Source organism: Cetorhinus maximus, chromosome 4, assembly GCF_964194155.1.
Source record: "Cetorhinus maximus chromosome 4, sCetMax3.hap1.1, whole genome shotgun sequence".
Lineage (NCBI taxonomy): Eukaryota > Metazoa > Chordata > Chondrichthyes > Lamniformes > Cetorhinidae > Cetorhinus > Cetorhinus maximus.
The window spans coordinates 66,967,479-66,984,551 of record NC_135882.1 but is presented as its reverse complement, the minus strand read 5'-3'; the positions used below and the strand labels follow the sequence as shown (position 1 = coordinate 66,984,551).

General features: G+C 41.9%; 2 protein-coding genes across 2 annotated transcripts in view; one reads left to right on the top strand and one right to left on the bottom strand.

Annotated features, from left to right (window-relative positions):
- Nucleotides 1–17,073, bottom strand: part of LOC144680079 (serine incorporator 1-like) — a 252,674-nt gene that overhangs the window by 160,812 nt on the left and 74,789 nt on the right. The gene's annotated exons all lie outside the window — the stretch shown is intronic.
- pkia (cAMP-dependent protein kinase inhibitor alpha) overlaps nt 4,094–17,073 on the top strand; it is a 148,570-nt gene continuing 135,590 nt past the window's right edge. Inside the window, exon 1 of the mRNA XM_078540269.1 lies at nt 4,094–4,221. The gene's annotated coding sequence lies outside the window, so the exon portion shown is untranslated. The remainder of the gene's footprint in view (nt 4,222–17,073) is intronic.

Sequence of the window (17,073 nt, the reverse complement as noted above, 5' to 3'; positions counted from 1 at the left end):
TCGCTGACTAGACCAGCATTTATCATGACAAACTCAAGAATGTCAACTTTCACAACAATTTATACTGTAGGAGAAAAGGGTGCTAAATGGTTAGCAAGTCAACTGATTGGCTGAGTCATTGCCATGGAGAAAGCAACGGGATACTATAGGCTCAACAAGCTCCTGGTTAATTATAAAGAGGTGCAAGGGTTGAGATATCCCTTTTGTTTGCAGAGAACAGGTCCCTGCGTTTGAATGCATGTTGCTTCTAGTAAACGTAAAAGAGCAACATTGCAAACTTGACTGATTATCTTAAATTAGTTGTTAGTGTAGTTGTTAGCACACTCAGGATTGTTCAGCAAGTACCTCCTAATCGTGGAATCACATCTAACATTAGATGTTTTGCAAGCATGGGCTGGTTGAGTATGGCCTGCATGCTGCCTATTACGAACAACCTTACTAGAGGAGGTGGTGCTTGCCATGATTGGAGTAACTGTGACTGAGACAGCGGCCAACAGCGAGGCTGAAATGGGCGAAGATGACAGTATGCTCATACCTAATCCTCCTTATCACATCCCACTTCCCCTCATCCCACAATCTTGTCTAATTTACAAGCTGCAGATGGTCTCAACACTCCTTGCTTTCTCTCCCTCCCATCAATGTAATACTGCTGTTGTGCATTTCTCCTTTCAGATACCCAAGAACTGAAATCTGGACAGGGAGTGATGGAAGAACAGGAGGACATTGAGAAAGAAAAATACCATCACTCACTCTAACACTCACAGCTACCATCTCAGATACTGACATTGCACGTAATTTAGACGATAGCTTAGAGGAAGGATCTGAACCAGGGACACCAAGCAAAAGTGCCCCACAGCCAGGGCGGGGGACAAGGGTAGTGCAGGGGCTAGTTTTCCAGAGAGAGAGAGGTCACACTCTGTTGCAGAGGACTCAGATGAGGACTTCAATGGGGTTGTAGGCTGATGAGTATGTACACTGAAACGCTTGGTACATTGGGAAGTCTGCCAGAAAGCCTGAAGTCAATGTCAAGGAGCATTGGACATTCCAGAACCAACATGGCACAAGATTTTGTGTAGAGGTTGGAGCCCATTCTTTCCAGCATGGAAGTGGTGACTAACTCCGTTAATACATTAGTGGACCCAACCATGATGCAGCGTCTGATGATTAATTTCTCAGATGCCATTGCGGCACAAGCAGAAGCCTGACTGCAACAGTGGACACTCAACTTTCTGCCACTAAGCTCAGACAACTCTCATGCAAGCTCAGCTTGCTGCCATCATAGCTGTGAATTCCATTATTCAATTGGCTTGCAGGTCCTGCAACATGACTTCCAGCACATTGCTAGTATTGCTGAGGCGCCATCCTGGGCAAGTGGCACCCACACCATGGAGCATAAACCTGCTGTCTTTTCAGGATGACAGCATTTGTTATGAGGCGAGACTGACTGCCTTTGACATCAGGGCTGAATTTGACCGACTGTGTCATCAAGGAGCCCCAGCAAAACTGGAGTCAATGGGAATTGGGGGAAAACTCTACAGTTGTTGGAGTCATACCTAGCACAAAGGAAGATGGCTGAGGTTGTTGGAGGTCAGTCATCTCAGCTCCAGGACATCACTGCAGGAGTTCCTCAGGGTATTGTCCTCAGCCCAACCATCTTCAGCTTTTAAAAAATTTATTCACAGGATGTGGGCTTTGCTGCCTCCTCAATGACCTTTCTTCCATCATAAGGTCAGAAGTGGGGATGTTCGCTGATGATTGCATAATGTTCAGCACCATTCGTGACTCCTCAGATACTGAAGCAGTCCATGTCCTAATGCAGCAAGACCTGGACAATATCCAGGCTTGGGCTGACAACTGGCAAGTAATATTCATGCCACACAAGTGTCAGGCAATGACCATCTCCAATAAGAGAGAATCCAACCATTATCCCTTGATAAAAACAGAATTACCTGGAAAAACTCAGCAGGTCTGGCAGCATCGGCGGAGAAGAAAAGAGTTGACATTTCGAGTCCTCATGATCCTTCAACAGTTCTGTTGAAGGGTCATGAGGACTCGAAACGTCAACTCTTCATCTCCGCCGATGCTGCCAGACCTGCTGAGTTTTTCCAGGTAATTCTGTTTTTGTTTTGGATTTCCAGCATCCGCAGTTTTTTGTTTTTATGTCATTATCCCTTGATGTTCAATGGCATTACCATCACTATCAACATCCTGGGAGTTACCAGTGACCAGAAACTGAACTGTACTAGCCATATAAATACTGTGGCTACAAGAGCAGGTCAGCGGCTAGGAATCCTGCAATGAGTAACTCACCTTTTGACTCCTCAAGGCCCATCCACCATCTACAAGGCACAAGTCAGGAGTGTGATGGAATATTCCCCACTTGCCTGGATGAGTGCAGCTCCCACAACACTCAAGAAGCTTAACACCATCCAGAACAAAGCAGCCTGCTTGTTTGGCAGCCCTTCTATCCAACATTCACTCCCTCCACCACCGACGCACAGTAGCAGCAGTGTGTACCATCTACAAGATGCACTGCAGGGACTCACCAAGGCTCCTTAGACAGTACCTTCCAAACCCACAACCACTACCACCTAGAAGGATGAGGGCAGCAGATAGATGGGAACAACACCACCTGGAAATTCCCCTCCAAGTCACTCACCATCCTGATTTGGAAATATATCGCTGTTCCTTCAATGTTGCTGGGTCAAAATCCTGGAACTCCCTTCCTAACAGCACTGTGGGTGTACCTACACCACATGGACTGCAGCAGTTCAAGAAGGCAGCTCAGCACCACCTTCTCAAGGGCAATTAGGGATGGGCAATAAATGCTGGCCCAGCCAGCGAAGCCCACATCCCATGAATGAATAATAAAAAACTTTGCCATTCCACCAGCAGCCTTGCTGTTGCACTTAGGAGATGAACAATTATGATTAGACTGTATACAATAGGGCATGGTGTGATTTATACGTTTGTTTATATGTTTATTTTGCAGTGATTTTTGTTTTTTCATTATGCCCTAGAGGATGCTGTGATGGTCAGTAACAGTGGAAAGGTAAGGTACTGGACAGTTGGTGAATGGGGAATTGGGGTTGTGTTTATTGGACTCAGATGAGCTGATCACAAGCAGGCTGGCTGAAAATTGGTTGTGTTGGTTGCCTCTTCCTCTTCTCTTCCTCCTCCTCCTCAGCTGCTCATGGTGTTGCTGGGGCTGTGTCATGGACTGCAGTGGTTCAAGAAGGCAGCTCACCACCACCTTCTCAAGGGTAACTAGGGATGGACAATAAATGCTGGCCCAGACAGCGAAGCCCACATTCCATGATTGAGTAAAAAAAAAACAAATGCTACATAGCCAAATTTCATGGCCTATATCTTTTCGTAGCCAAATTTGGGAGATTCTTAAACATGCTGATGGGTTTTGGTACTACAAACCCAGCTGACCAAAACAAACCCCCATAACAAAATAATTATTGCTACAGTATTAGGCTAGATCTAATATAACATTTAATGGTAACTTTTAAGAATCTAAAATGTGTCAGCCAAAAAGGATTTACATGGTGAAGGAACCGGGCTGTAAAGTTGTAAAATAATAATTGTATATTTGAAAAGAAAATCTATGCCCATTTTATCTTGATCCACGGTTTTTGAAATTGTCGTGTTCCCACAGAAGAACGGCCAAACAGCCGAGCAAGATGTTAACTCGTTGAGCTGTACTTAACAAAGTGAAACATTCCCTAATAATTGACAGCCTAGGAAGCATTTGGTAGATTTTGTCTCACACATTCTCTTCCTCCTTGGAAACCAAACCAAAGTGGAAGAGATTTCACACGGCCGATGCCATTAGCGAAAGAGAGCAAAGGTTTGGGTGTGTAAAGCCATGTCACCGGCATAAGTACGTGTTTCAAAGCTGAATAACAGACAGAGCAAAACAAAATGCGATTCTATCACTGATCCGCGGTGGCTTTCGCACATATCCAACGATCAGAATGTAATTCTATTCTCTAAATTGAGCAAGCCCCACTGTCTGACAGAAGTGGTTGAATCCCACATGATGTCATGCAGAAAGCCAGTTGTGCAGCTGCCAAACATAGGTTCCCTGTATTAGCATCCAGAGCAAAGGGAGCTGCAGATGGAATAGCAGAGCATGCAAGCAGCTGACTTTTAGGTCAACAAAATATCCGGAATGGTTTAATCCATATGCCTATTTAACCTTTTCAAAGAGGGGTAAGTGAGGTTGTATTTTCTTAAACAAACGTTTTTTTTTTATTTCACAAAGTGAATCCAAATATTTTAAACGGCAACTAAACTGATAATTCAGTGCTTGCCTTACATTGAAGATTATTTCCTGCTTTGTGAAGGACATCGTTAGACAATGCCATTGGAATTTGGGGAAAATAAAAGGCGTGGTTTTGCAGCAAAACATCTGGTGGGCAGACTATTGTTTCAGAGCACAAAGAATGTCGAAGTAGCCTGAGATAATGCATTCTATACCGCGGGGGAACTGGGAAGCTAGCATGTCACAAGCGTTTTGTTTGTCCCTAGGATTTATTTCCTTAATGTCAGCTTTCTATTAGTGTAAACTTACCATGATGGATGGAACACACCAGACATTGCCATATTTGTCATTCTTGAGCAAAAAGGAGTCAAGTGAGCCAACCATAAATCATAATTGTAAGTGTTTTTGGGCTTTGTACCATGTGTGTTGTGGCTTGGGGCAAGGGTCTAACACCAGGGATGGAACATCCCTACCAACTTACTGTTAATTGTCAAATTGGTAGCAAGTTCTCTGCCCAATATATGTTGCTATGCAGTTTACTGTATTTTAATTTTTTTCATGAAAAAATAAAAATACTTTTTATGTGAATGGTCCCCTGTTGGCAGTTTAAAATGTTTATGTCAATAAAAATGTGGTTTTTATTGTAGCAATAATATAGTTTGTGTTACTGTATAGGATTATCGGTTGGATTGTTCTGGAAATAATTTAATGGACTTCCATAAATGGAAAGTGATAGAATCCTTGGTTGATTATGTTACTTTAGTTATGCAGGGTTAAGCTACCAATAGATGCCACATTGTCTTGTACAAACGTTGGAATCAGCAGTTAGTTTGCTGCATACATAATGGTCTCCTTTATCTTTACTCTATGGTAAAGCAGATGTACACAACAGTCCCTAAATGTAAATGATTATCACTATACACAGCAATATTCCCCAGCTGACTACTCAGATAAAATCACTATTATTTCCAGAACAGACTAATTTGAGGGTCGGGCACCGTAATGCTAATTATATCGTCATTCCAAAGAATGAAGCTGTTTATTTGTAAGAACATATAAGAAAACAGAGCCTCACTTGTTTTAGTTAATATCTGTTGGAGTTCTAACTGAGGACTGGAAGTATCAAATGTTACTCCTATATTTCAAAAAGGAATGAGATGTGAATCAGGGAATTATAGGAACATATGAACAAAAGTAGGCCATTCAGCTCCTAGAGCCTGTTCTGTCATTCCATTAGGTAATCTATACCTCAGCTCCACCTGCCTTGGCTCCTTCATTCTCTAACCTAGCAAAGATCTATCAATCTCAGTCTTGAAAGCTCTAGCTGTCCCAACAACCACAGCCTTCTGGGGCAGAAAATTCCAGATTTCTGCTACACTATGGGCTGAACTTTCCCCCAGTTGGGGGTGAAGCTGATGGGTGGGCACGTATGGGCGCGCTTCCGATCAGCACCCCCAATCGGAGGTGCAGCACCATTTTATGTGGGCGGGCCAATTAAGGCCCACCCAGCGTGACGTCCACACAGAAGCGCTATGCACTCCCTGTGCTGGGGGGGGAATCCCAAAATCGAGAGTGCGCTCTTTCGCGCATGCGCACAAAAGAGCAGGGCTAAGTGCAGTCTTAGGGAAATCGTCTGTAAATGTAAAAAAGACAAAAGTAGAAAAATAAAAATTCCCTTACATGTCCCCTCATGTGACAATGTGACATGAGTTGGGACATGTCCATAATTTTTATAAAATCTTTATTAAATTTTTTAAAACCTGACATGAAACCTCACCCCGCCGGTGGATGAAGTTTCATGTTTTTTCTAGTTCCCACCGGGGCTCCTGGCCTGCCCACCAACCTTAAGGTTGGACGGGCAGGTCCTTTAATTACTTAAATGACCCTGTCAATGGCCTCAATTGGCCATTGTCAGGTCGGCAGGCCCGCAGCTGATTTTGCTGCGCTCCCGCCTTCCTGAAAATTTAAATCAGGCGTAGTGATGTCGGGACTTACCCCCGACGTCACCGCGAGTCATTTTATGCATTGGCAAGCGGGCCCTGCCCCCTGCTGGCTGACTCGTAAAATTCTGCCCCATGTGTGGGAAAATGCTTCCCCATTTGCCTCCTAAGTGGCCTGGCTCTAATTTTAAGGTTGCATCTATTTTGTTTTTATTCTCCATCCCAAGGAAATGGTTCCTTTCTCTACCTATCAAAACTTTTTAACGTTTTAAAAACCTTGACAGATTACCATTCAGCCTTCCACATTCTGGCACACGAGTCAAGTTTATGCAACCTGTCCTCATAATTTAGCCCTTTAAGACTTGTACCATTATGGCCAGTATTTTTCTGTAACTGGGGAAAACAGTCTAGAGTTTTTACTGGACATTATTATTATTATTTATGTTCATACCATGGGAGTTATAGAGAATAGTCAATGTATTTTTAGAAGCCAAAGGACAAGCCTCACAAATTTACTGGAAGTCTTTCAGGAAGCAAACAAATTGGCAGATAGCTAGCAAATTAATTTAGAGACACTTTCAGAACATGTTCAATAACGTTTCAAAGACTGAGAAAAATATTTTGCATCTGTAAAATGAAAAAATTGCTTTGTGTACTTTCAATTACATTTTGATGTGCATTGACTATTCTGCAGGCAGATGCCTACAACAAAATCTTATCAACCTGATATATGATCAGTTAATCTATTTTTGCTGGTACTGTTTGAGGGAGGAATGTTGGCCAGGGCACAATGAAAAATTGCTGTTTGAATAGTGACAAGGGATTTTGATGCTTGCCTGAACCATTAGAACACAGTTTTGATGTCTCCTCCAAAGAACTGATGAAAGAAGTTTAGGGCTAAAGAAATTAATAGTAAATTAACTCTTGAAACAGATTGAAAACTGGTTTGGCAATGGAAGACCATGATAAATAAAAGGGCTTTTCTTGTGTAGCAACTGGTATCACACAATAGGGAATTATTTCACATCTTCAGCTATTAAAGTGAAATGGAGAAATGTGTTTACCAATATCATCATGCCTTGTGTCCATTTTTTAAAAAATGAATAAGTGAAAGGTATTTCTATTGTAATGTATTTTCTGATGAGACCAAAATATGACAGAGGTTAATGCATTCAAAAAGTTTAAATGGAATGCTAACAAATGGTAAATAGATTTCGACATAGATATACTACAGGTGATCTCTGTTTAAACAGGATGCATAAAACTTAGGTATGTATTAGCAAAAATGAGAAAAGAAAGTAAATGCTGTGTTATGTACAACTGTATTTAATTAAGGTGAGGTGGTTGACTACAAGGCTAATGAAGTATTGATTGATAATGTTTAATTTTTAATATGATAAAGGTTATTTTGACCCTGTGCAGCTCACTAACTATGCCATATTTAGAATAAGTTGTGCAATTTTGAGCAACTACCTTATTCTGCATTGCATAGTGTTCAAACTTGGGATTTTCCATTCAGAAGTGGTGAGATTTACAGTCTGACTTTTCAGTAAAGAAGAGAAGACTGAAAGGAGATATGATCCAGGTTTTTGTCATGTTGATAGACATGAATAATTTAAAAACAAACTGTGTAGCTTGGAGTACAGAACACAAAAGGACTCGAGTAAAAAGTCAACAAGTCTCAGGTGGTTAAAAGAAATCCCTCCTAAACATACATGAATACTAATAAAAGGAACAATTTCTTTGTTTAAATATTTTTAATTAAACAGTTGGGTAAGCATTTAGCTAAGAATGGATCAGAAGATTACAGGATAGAATGACATGTTCAAAAGCAGCACAAGCATCAATGTTTCTTGTGCTGCTAACATGACAGATGAGTCATCTGTAACGTGCAACTGGCCAGAGTTCAGAAGCGTGGGCAGGAAGAATTGAACACGATCTCGCAAGTTTCCTTGACTACTCTCGAAGGCCACAAAGAAATTTTACAGAAGTTTAACTTTTCTGAGGTTGGCCACTTCCCTCAGGATGCTGAGCAAGTAGAATAAATAAAATGTCATGGCAGGGCAAATTATCCACAGTCTGTGGGTAAATGGTTATTTCTGATTCAGTACTTCCTATGTCTCTTATCATAACAATATTTATTGTTTATGCATCACCTTTTTCTAGTTGACATGGAGTTAAAAGCATCATATTTAAGACTGTAATGTACACAAATATAATATCGCACTTCTATTTCAGGTATTGTATACAATACATGCATTTGCATATTTCATGATTTGGATTGGCAGATGTTAGATAAGTATTTTGCAGCTCCATGAAGCAATGTTGACTGCATAGTAAAGACTAGGGCCAGGAATTTACCAGCCCAGGAGGTGGAAGGAGTCATAAAATAGCAGCAGGAGACAGAGGGAGGGCAGTCATATATTTTCCTGCCGCCACGGGATATTTGCAACAGCAACGGTCTAATAATGGCTATTTTACCACAATGTTGGGATTTTACTGGCATTGGAATGGCGCCCAGGTGTGTGGAGAGACTGTCAGGTACACCAAGCTGGTCTCTCACTGGTTTCTTGGGAAGAGAGTGATAGGTGCCTTCCTTCTGGAGGCTCCATGTCCGACAGAGGGGCCCACTGGTGGCAATGGCTGTTCCCACATCTCCAATGCATCTGCTGGAGGGTTCACCTCTCCGAAATCTAGGGCCTGCCTGCCTGGCCCTGGCACATTAGAAAGGTTTCTTACCAGTCTTTGAGGGCTCCTTAACATGGAGGTGCCCTCTCCTCACAGCAGCCTCAGCAGTGGGTTACCTCTGCTTCTGGTCTTTTGCTTGGATTTTTGTAATTGGCCTCTTAATTGGCTGCTTCTGGTAAAACCCCCTCCGCAGTCCCGCTGTTCGTCCGTGTGGACTCTGGAACCGCATTTGGTCCCAGTGGCAGAGCTAAGTGCATGCTGGTAAAATTCTGGCCTAGATTTCCTGGAAGCTACTAGTACACAGAACAATGGGTTTCAGAAAGTTATTTTCTTATTCAAATAGCTTGAGAATTGTGTCCCATAAATATGTTGTGTGCCTTACAACATGAAATCTGTACCGTTTACTTTCTGCCTTGCAGGGATATTGTAAATCAGGTATAATAATCAGCTCTGATAAATTTAAAATTATGGAGGATCTCCATTATATTTTCAGTCTAACAAATGTCAAGTTATGCACACTAAACCAGATTCACGCAGGCTGAAACAACCATCAAATCTGTATACAAATTCAATGATATGGAAAAGCAAAGATATTAATCCAATACTGAAGTACAGGACAACATATTTTTAATGGATATTCTAAACATTTTATATTTTAAAGTGTCAATTGCCTCAGCTGCTTAATTTCTTGGGGAAGGAAGACACCTTTGCAATATCCCTCAGATAAAGTATTGAACAACCATCAGGAATTCACACAAAATTGAGAAACCACAGAAATGGCCTGACTTTTATCTTCTTTAATTCCAATATTCAGTGGTGAAGATACCCAGAGTTGCTATAACAATATTACTATCAATTATGCAATTGAGAGATATTTCTAATTGAATCTGAACCCATCACACACAGCTTTAGCAAATAATAGCCAGCCATTTTAGCACATGAAACAAATGGAAATCAAATTCCTGTCACACTTGAAATCATGATAAATGTATGTAAATTGCAAAACATATTTAATAATTAAATGCAGGATGCATATTGTCATACTGATGAAATACCATGAACACTTTGTATTCTTGCTTGAATCATATAGCTAGGCCCCTTTGAAATACAGCTCACAAGCTCAATCTGTCTACCACAGCAATTAAGAACTATTATCCTGCTCAAAGTAAACAAAATGAAAAGTTGCTCTTTTAAAAGATCATTTTGAAATTTAAAAAAGTGGTCAGCTTTTCAACTCCTATTTAGACAAGCTTACTGCTGGTGCTTTTAATATATCTTAAAATTAAAGGCACAAATTTCACAACTTAAAAATCTAGTAACTCCACATTTGCCTATTATTCCCATATTATTGGATGAATTTATAAAGGGTAAAGTGCATATATTGCACAAAATTAGCAACTTGTTTTGAATTACGTGTTTTGTTCTAAAGTATAGCCTTTACATTATATTTAAATCTGGCAATAGCAAAAGGCTGTCCTTTAAATAAGATTCTCATTAATTTTAAATGAAGAGTGTCTGAGTCATATTGGTTAGAATGGCTAGTGATCTTTTATATATCAAATAGGCCCTAAATAACGTGCATCTCTTTAACTGCTGACTAGAATTATCCTCATGATATTAGAGATGGATGCTTAAAATGTTTTAATAAAAGCAAATACTGTGGATGCTGGAAATCTGAAATAAAACCAGAAAGTGCTGGAAAAACTCAGCAGGTCTGGAGAGAGAAACAGACTTGATGTTTCAATTCTAACTCTTCGGAACTGGACCTTCCTCTGCCTATGTTTTAACAGTAGTGTTAACCATTTATTTTTAAATAATAGACAGAAGAATATCTAGCAAACCTATTAAATATTCATCCAGTGATATTGCAACACCAGTTTTTGCCTTTAAAATGAAAACCTATAGCTGACTGTACTGTATCTATTTAATGTAAGGTCCTTATATAAGATCGATATAAATAATACTCTATCATGCTCCATCAATGAATAATTAGCAGAAAATGTATGTAAATAAGTGGTCGAGGCCAGCTGAATACCTTTGTGAAAACTAGAGAAATAATGCAAGTGAGAGTTGTGTGCAATAACACAGCACCACAGAGCAATTGGTTAAGGATGCAAAATGAAATTAGTGACTAGAAAAAAGAAAGTGTTTACTGTGGGGGTTCTATTATTAAAGGGTGAGTTGGCTTTTCCTGCAGTCAGGACCGGGGCTCAGGTTTTCATCCTTGAGGAGAGAATTGTGGGCCTGGCCATTTCCCAATGTCGCGATCCTGCCTCCTCTCCGGCAGTGCCCGCCTATGTTATTTTCATGGTGATGTAGCAGGGCCGAAGTAAGGCCAAGGTGAGAATGGAGGTGGGGAATGCCAAGGTGTTAGGCACCATCACCCTCACTAACCCCCATGCCCCGTCCATACATCCCATGCCCCTCATATCCCACCATGCCCCCTCCATACACCCATGGCCCCTCCATACCCCCATGCCCACTCGCCCAATATCCACAACGGACAGAACTCAGGAACCCTATAATAACATTAGAAATTCTTTGACTTGCTCATCAAACTGTCAAAATAAACAAACAGCCATCCAGAAATCTCTTCAAAAAACATAATCCTATAAACTGTTCATAAAACTGTCAATCTAAATAAAGCTCACAGTCTGCTTGATAGCTGTATCAACAACCCTTGCTGAGCTGAATGCAATAGTGGGGTTTGGTGCTCAGTCAAACATTCATAATGGGATTCCAGTCCATAGCTGTGTCAACAAAACCTTTAGAGCTGAATACATTAAAGCCTTTGAACAGATGACCATCTGTACCACTGCTTCAAAGGATCTAAAAATGGCTGGACTGTCAATCAAAGAAAAGATTAAATCACAGGATTCTATTGACATGTTACAATCTGAACCTCAATACTGTTGAATGCAGAAGAGCACTTTTCCACTAGCTAAAATACTCTAATACATCTGCACACTTTCACAATGCTGATCAATTCAATGGTCAGTTATCTTTAATAAACAAAGCCCTATCATTAATATTAAAACATACTTACCATATTGCATTATGATAGGTGAAATTGTCAATACCTTTTAAACTCACCTGTCAAAAGATTCCCAACTTCAGACTAGGTTTTCCTCCATGATTCACCACTCCTCTGATGTCCATGTCTCCTTCCAAAATGGTCTTGACTCCATGGAAGCACCAGGGGCTCTGAAGTGCACACCCTGCAATGGAGTAGGCAAGGACAGGATTGCTGCATGCGGGTTTGCTACCCGTGCCTTTATCCTGTGCCCTTAAAAATCCCACACAACGGGAATGGGGACAAGAATCCTGGAATTGGGTCCCACTGGCCATTTTTAAATCCCATCCACATGTTAGAAAATCTGTCCCTACATTTCCTTCTGATGTGTCAAGGTAAGAGAAATAATTGAGCAGTTAGGGTAGATTCAGGAAATGCAGAAGGAACAGCATGAAGGTTTGGTCAGAAACAATAGTTTAGGAAACAGTGGATAATAGAAACATGAGCAGGCCATTCAGCACCTAAGCTCCACCCCCTCCCCCTCCCCCAACAACAGCAAAAGCCTGGTTCTTCATGTCCTTCATTCTGTTAGGTCATGGCTCATCTGTAAAGGGATCAAAGTCTCATAAAGAAAGCTTGAAGGGTTTTGTGTTTGATTCAGAAGCAGGATTGCAATTTCAGTATTACTGGTATTGGCACACACTGGACCAGTTAAGATGAAATGGCTTACCATGTATCAACGTGCAGTGTGAAAGAAAGGATTTCAATTTATTAAGGCCCTGTAATAGATTCTGGGGAAGAAGAAAGCTCCATGGATGGGCTGGGCTTCACTTAATCCAGAGCAGGTGTTAAGAATAAATATAGTGCAGGGAAAAATAATTTAAAATAGTTAGTTCAAAGGTAGAGACATGGAGAACCATTAGGTGAGTACTTAAGGAGAAGTACAATGAAGAAAGTAATTTTGTCTTTGGTTTTGCAGTCTCCCTAATTTAGGGGTTGCGTTTATTTTGTCCCTGATTTTAAAAAATAAGAAAAAATAGAAAGAAGGCATGATGAGCTCAGAATCACAGTGTTTCATGTGAATGCATAAAGCATTAGAAATAATTTAAGGGAATTAGAAACGCTAATTAGATTGCACTGACATAATATATTTTCTTCCCAGGCTTGTTGCAATTGAAGTCCAGAATCTTGGCTTCAATCTGGGCAGAACTAGAAGCTAAGTATTTCCAGCTACAGCATTTTCAGGAGAGATAAAGAAGGAAAGAACAAATGGGAGGGGGTCACATTCATTAAAGATCCAGTTACAACCATAAAGTGGATGGTTTTTAATGTTGCTGATGCTCAGAGTTTACTTGGGTTAACTCAAAATAATCAAGAATACGTTACTACAGTGGGATACAATTATGGATAACCAAAAAGTAGGCAATAATTTGAGGATGATACTTGAGTAAATATTTGAGAGAGTTTTCCCACCATAAGAGTTATAATAATGCAGCATTTCTGTGTCCGGACAGCCAAAAAGCATCTCACCCACCAGGTCCTGTTTTCTCAACTCCCAAATGGCAAACGCTCCAGGAAGGACAAAGAAAACAATTCAAAGACACTCTGAAGCTCTCCTTGAAGCGTGGCAGCATTGACATTAATGGCTCGGAGGAACTTGCTACCAATTGTTTAAAATAGCAACAACTTGTCCATTAAGCTGCATCATGCTTTGAGTCACAATGTCTTAATGATGAGGTAAAGCAGCGGCACAGAAGGAAAGAAAAGGCAGCTAATCCTACACACAGGATCCCACCGTGGGGAATTCTGCCCATGTGCGCAAAGAGCTGCGGTCTGAGAATCAGCCTGTTCAGTCACTTGAAGACACATGGCAGAAACTCACAATCCTGACTAGACATCATCCTGCAATCGAGGGACAGCTGACGACGACTTCTAAGGTGGACTAGGATAAGACATTGGGCAGAATTGTACATTTGCACTGAGTGCGGTAGCGATGATTTAATGATGTTTTACCTGCCAGCTGCGATGGTGGGTTTTCATGCTGTATCGTCCCAAGCCACCACATTATTTATACATTCCAGGGAAACATGCCGTTTCCATGGTGGGCAGGGTCCGACTTGCCCGCCCGCCAGCACCTTGCTGGTTCATCATGGCGGGCGCCATATTTAAAGTCCAGCCACACGTACCACATTTCAGTGCTTCCAGCACATGGCTGCTGCAGGGAAGAAGTCCATGAAAGGCAAAAAGACTGCAGCCACCAGGTTTAGCGGCACATCACTGCAATGCCTTTTGGATGCTGTGGAAGCCACTGCGATGTCCTCTACCTCACTCTGGCTGCAGGATGGGCAGCGGCGTGACCAACCAGGCTTGGGAGGTGGTGGTCAGCACCAATGCCAATGCCCTGCAAAAGAGGGCAGCCACCCGGTGCCACTGCACGATGAATGGTCTCATCCGTTCTGCCAAGTTAACTCACTCTTCTCATCACTCTCAACTCTCACACTCACAAACCCATCACACACCCACAGGGGTCTCAGACCACAAGGGACTACACCACTAACTCCCTCACCCACCATCACATCTCCATCAGCCTCATATCTTCTCGAGCTTGCGTCCTCATCCCGCCCATACTCCGCTCACCACACAAACATTCCACGCAGTGCCATGTGTCCTGTTCACACTCTCTCCAACTGTTTTCATGCAGGAGAAGCCTGCTTACAACAGCAGGGAGAGGTCCCAGTTCAGGGGTGGAGTGGCCCACATTAGACACCTCACTCACTTTGAGCAGTGTGCCATCGTGCTGACTGGTGGGGATGTGGACCGTGTCTGTGGTGATAGTGAGGTCGGTGGTGAACGCCCACCTGAGGTTCCTGCACCACATCATCCCTCTCTCAACACAAATGCGACTGCTCTCTCTCCTGCTTTTGACTCTGCTGCCATGCACTGCTTATCTCGTTTGGTTCACAGGGAGCTCTGCTAAGTGACCAACACCCTCAACCAGCCAGTCCCTCAGCTCCATTCACGTCCTCATCTGCAGCCAAGTGGACTCCTCCTCCAGTGAAGAGGTGGAAATAAGCAGCCTGGTAGACCCGTCACCACAGAGGGAGCAGCTTTTATGCGGGTGGTCAATTAAGGCCTCCCCAGCGTGGAACGTGAGCGGTAGAGCTCAGCGCTGCCTGTGCAGGTGGGGGGGGGGGAATGGTCAACGGGCCTAGCGCAAGCTTCGCGCATTGCGCGAGAAAGAACACTTCAATCTCCTCGAGGCACAGAGCTGCCTAAGGGAGATGAAGCACTGTTTAGAAAAAAAAAAAATTTAAATGAGGTTTCCTAATAAACGCAAAGGCCGCTTGGCCTGTTTGTCTGCCCACCAACCATTAGGTTGAACGGGCAGTGAAAAATTCGGGACAGTTGTTTACTTAATGGCCTTATTAGGCCTTTTAATTGACGGCGGGTGTGCTTCTGGCTCCGGCGACACCCGCCAACCTAACTATCGCGAGAGTGCGCGTTGACGTAGGCACGCTTGGCCGACATCAACGCGCTTTATTTCATCTCAGGCGTGTCAGGCGCATGCCCACATGCCAAGCTTAATTTTCTGCCCATAATAAGCACATATCACACTACCTCAATTAGTAGGCTTGCTTAGCATTTTCTGGTCAGCATTCTCTTTCTGACTAGCTCTGGATTTGAGATGAGTGAGTTTCCCACTTCCTAAATCAAGTTTTCTACCTGGACCTTGCTAGTCCATGTGTCCATGTGCCCGTCTGTCGTTTTTGCTCTAGGTTCCTAGGCAGTGGGAGGGAGGTTCCTCTAATCAGAGGTTTTCCAGTAGGCTGTTAATAAAATCATGTGCTTCTACCCCTGCCCCTTGAGGTGCAGGTTCAAAGAAACATCTTCTGCTGTCAAAATGAATAGGGCTCATCCTGGTTTAATGTGTTTGAATGCGATAGCTGATCCTTAATTCGCTCAGTTAGAAGTATGTGATAAGTAATAACATTCCACAACTCAGCTTACCTATATTTGATACAACTTCAAGGCTTGTAGCCTCTGACTTCTTTTTCAGCCTGCGTGAATTCATTTTGAATTAAACCATTGTTATATCCTTTCTGTGAAGAGAAAAATGATCAAAGCGTATTAAACAAAAATGTCTTTTGCATTATATTCTTTTTATAGAGGAAGGTGGAAATAGTGCGGTAAAAATATCTAATGTTGAAATCAGCTGCTGATCTTAAGCATTCAAAAGGGCCGTCTATTAAAAAAGTCAAGAAGTGCTAAATTGAGGTTTCTTTTGGAAATGGACTGGAAGGTAGCAAATGTTTTCCCTCTTTTCAAAAAAGGGATATGTGAGGAAATTATAGAATAATTAATTATTTTTTGCTTCACTGTTTTCAAGAAACTTGTGTCACGGATAATTTTAAGGTGTTATCTTTTATCGTCCGTGATTTGTATGTAGATGTGTGCATTTTCTTACCGTCAGAGTGATTGGGTCAATTTAACCAACCCTGCAGCAGCTTTTGTATTTTAAAAATGAGGAAGGTTAGTTTATTGCTCACACAGTTGCCCTGGAGGTTAACGAAAAAGTGATGTCTCACTCACAAGGCTGACCCACACTATCACAACAGAAAAACTAGATACAGTTGAAGGTAAAACAGTAATTATAAAAATGGAATTTAACTACAGTGCAGGCCTGATATTTCGTAGTCAAGTAGTTACATTAGCTGAAGTGAAGTTTCAAAAATGCACAGATTTCTCAGCAGTTCCTAGATCTGCCTGGAGCTTATTTTAACAGGTAGGCTTGAAGATGGAACAGGTTAGAGGAGAGTGAGAGTCTCTTTCAAGACATTCTGCTTAACTGGCTACAGCAGTTGTTGGTTTTCCATTTCAGACCCTCTCTCTCTCTGATAGAATTCTGTCAGTGCCCCTGAAGTTGTCTTTGAAAATCAGGTTGAATTTTCTGGTGTATCTTTGGCAGGGAGCCAAGATGGCTGCAGAATCATATGACCTCACATCAGTGCCAAGTCATGGTACCAAATAAGGAACTGTGGGAATTTTAATGAACAGTCTGAAGTCTTCTTCCACTTGTGGTTTTTATCGATGGAGTTTCATTTATCTCCTGGCCAAAACCACAGGGAGTTAATGTCAGAAAAGGTATCCATGTCATCTTG